The 2,878-nt window shown below is 42.2% G+C and overlaps 1 protein-coding gene across 3 annotated transcripts in view; it reads right to left on the reverse strand.

The window, feature by feature from the left end:
* The window catches only part of abcc9 (ATP-binding cassette, sub-family C (CFTR/MRP), member 9), a 140,621-nt gene extending 140,372 nt beyond the window's left edge, over window positions 1-249 (reverse strand). For all 3 annotated transcript variants that reach the window (XM_070544945.1, XM_054739817.2, XM_054739827.2), the window contains exon 1: window positions 110-249. The gene's annotated coding sequence lies outside the window, so the exon portion shown is untranslated. The remainder of the gene's footprint in view (window positions 1-109) is intronic.
* Between the last annotated feature and the right edge of the window lie 2,629 nt (window positions 250-2,878).

The raw sequence follows: 2,878 nt of genomic DNA on the forward strand, positions 1-2,878 counted from the left end.
GGTTTGGTGCCGTTCAGCTGAAGACCTCTCTGAATGGAAGCCGTCGTGTGTCACCCTGCTGAGGATGCTGCTGCCTGCAGAGGGACAGGAATCCGAGTCCAGCACTTACCCGAAATCTGACGCAGGTTTTCGGGTCAAATCGTCCTTTCCGGATTCTTTATTCCAGCTGGCGGGTTTCCGCTGGAGGAACGGCGCCCATATAGCACAGCTCCCTCTGATCCATCCGTAATACGGTTATGGCGCTGAAGCAGCGCGGAAGACGCGAACAGACGCAGGTTGGAGGTTTCATCGGTGAAATTATTTAGCTCACGTCAGGGAAAATAGGTCAAACTAAAGCCGAATAAGCGCAAATAAACTGGAGTGGTTTAAGGCTGCATGGACGCTTCATATGAACAAAAGGAGATTTTTAGACAGAAGAGGTCATCTGGGGTCACGTAGCATCAGCTGAAATACGAAAATAAAAAAGAACAGCTGCTAGAATATTGTGTAAAAATAAGGAATTCAGTTGCAAAACTAGATCTTTCAAATCAACCCTCTCAGGCTCAAAATAGGTTTTGATAACAGGACGAACAACTGAGTCATTCATCAGCGGCACTTCTGAGTTAAAAATGCTCATGAAGCGCATATGTGGAGTAACCAGGTAGGTAGGTTTTAACCTGCCTGCCTCCAGAGGGTTAAATAATAAATAAAACATTTTTATTATATTAGTCCAAATGTTTGGTGAATTTAATCAACAATGGCTCTTAACTGTTTTTGCAAATGAACTTTTCAGGTGAGAAAATAAAAAAATAAGATTCAGGAACAAAGTGAGGAAGCTAGATGGTGACATCTAGTGGCTTTCATCGCACTTTGCAAACTATTCAGGATCAAGCTGAGCTGTTGGTGACAAACTGGACAATTCTCAGATGAAGTCACGCTGAATTGAGAAATATTTTTGTGAAAAGTTTTTTTTTCTAACTCGCGTTGGGTCAATGATACAAACGCAATCAAACAGTTGTGCAAACTTTCTTGTTGAAATAGTTTTTATTTGCTATTTGATTGCCAACCTTTGGAGCTAGGATTGGGACAATATTCAATGTAACTTGTACCAAGTTTTGTAACTAGGAACGTATTTCATGACACGTAACTTTGGATTCGTAACTTGTAACTTTAGTTTTCTAACTTGTAATTCTCCATTTGTACTTGTATTTCTTGTTTTGTAACAGGAAATTTTCATTTTGTACATGTATTTTTTATTTTGTAAAATCAAACTTTTATTTTGTACATTTACTACTCATTTTGTAACATCAAACATTCATTCAGAAACATGAAACTTTCAGTTTTTACCTAGCAGACTTCCAAAATAAAAAAAAATCAAGGTTCAAGTTTGAAATCAAAACTCTCAAAACACTCATTTCATTCTACAGGTACAAACCTCAAATCTACAGTGTTACTGATCATTTTGTCTCAGTTCTAGCGTCGGTGGGAGGAACTTGGGTGGAACCAATGAGAGCACTCAATGGGGCTCAATTAGCACTCAATAATGTCAACATTTTTTAAAAGAAATAGTTGTGGAATATCATGTGTGTGAAATGTCATATTAAACTATTATGGCTTTATTTCAACATTTTAAAAGATATATATATTTTTTATCTGCGCCTGATATTTTAAACTAACTAAAAACAAGTTACAAGTTTTTGGCCTACAAGTTAGCCTGGCCCGCCATGCCAGTGGGAGATGTGTAGAACAGACAGAGGGAGAGTCTGGCAGGCCAGGTTATACAAGTTCTTCATTTGTTTTTTCTTTTAATCAGAATTCAATTTGGCACAAACCAAAAACAAAGAATAGACACATGTGAGCCGCCAGATGAACATTTAGCGACTCTTTACTTGTGTTGTTTCTCACTGAGGTGATGGGATCGGTTCTATTTTTGCCACGAGCCACTTCTGTGTCGCATCAATTCCTGCAGTAACCATAGAGCTGGACAGGAAACCACATAAAGTTTCAGTGTAAATGTCCGGCAGTTTTCAAAATAAGACTAATGCAGCAAAGCTCACGTCTACATGTGACCTCACGGCTTTGTTTATCAGTTTCCTTCAAGAAGTGGTTTTCAGCATGAATGAGGCTTTAGCCTGGCAGGGGAGGGGCACAGCACTCCTGCAGCCTGCACACCTGAACGGTTACGGCCGACTCCAGGGGCGTGTCCATGGAGTGGCCTGGGGTAGCACATGCCACCCTTGGAATCTGATTGGCCACCCCAGGTGCCACCACAGTAATTTACCTTTAAATAGGCTTTTCATTGTCCACAAAAGGCTTGGGGGTAAAACAAAAAAAAAGCATAACAATTGGTGCCACCCATGCACAAAGTTGTGCTTCAGCTGGGCCACCCCATTTTAAAAGATCTGGACACGCCACTGCGACTCTCCACATGAACAGGAAATGATCAGTTATGGTGAAAACATCAATGTGTCCCAAAAAATAAAAGAACTGCAAAGATGAATGTAAATGTAAAGTTTAGGGCAGCAGCAGCTCAACAGGTAGAGCGGGTCGTCCAGTAATTGGAAAGTTGCAGGTTCGATCCCGGCTCTGACCAGAGAATGCTGCTGTTGTGTCCTTGGGCAAGACACTTAACCCCCCTTGCCTGCTGCTGGTGGTCGGAGGGACCGGAGGTGCCTGTGCTCGGCAGCCTTACCTCTGTCCGTGCGCCCCAGGCCGGCTGTGTCTACGTGGTAAATCACTTTGGAGTCCTCTGACATGAAAGGTGCTACAAGAGTTGGTCATTCATCATGTAGATCATGAACCCAGAGATGTTTATGAATCTAGAGAACGACGTTCCTGCAGGTTCTGTCAACACACGACTGACCGTGAGGTGACACCTGGGAGGCAGACGCAGCGAGCT

Source organism: Nothobranchius furzeri, chromosome 1 (assembly GCF_043380555.1).
Source record: "Nothobranchius furzeri strain GRZ-AD chromosome 1, NfurGRZ-RIMD1, whole genome shotgun sequence".
In the NCBI taxonomy this organism is placed as follows: Eukaryota; Metazoa; Chordata; class Actinopteri; order Cyprinodontiformes; family Nothobranchiidae; genus Nothobranchius; species Nothobranchius furzeri.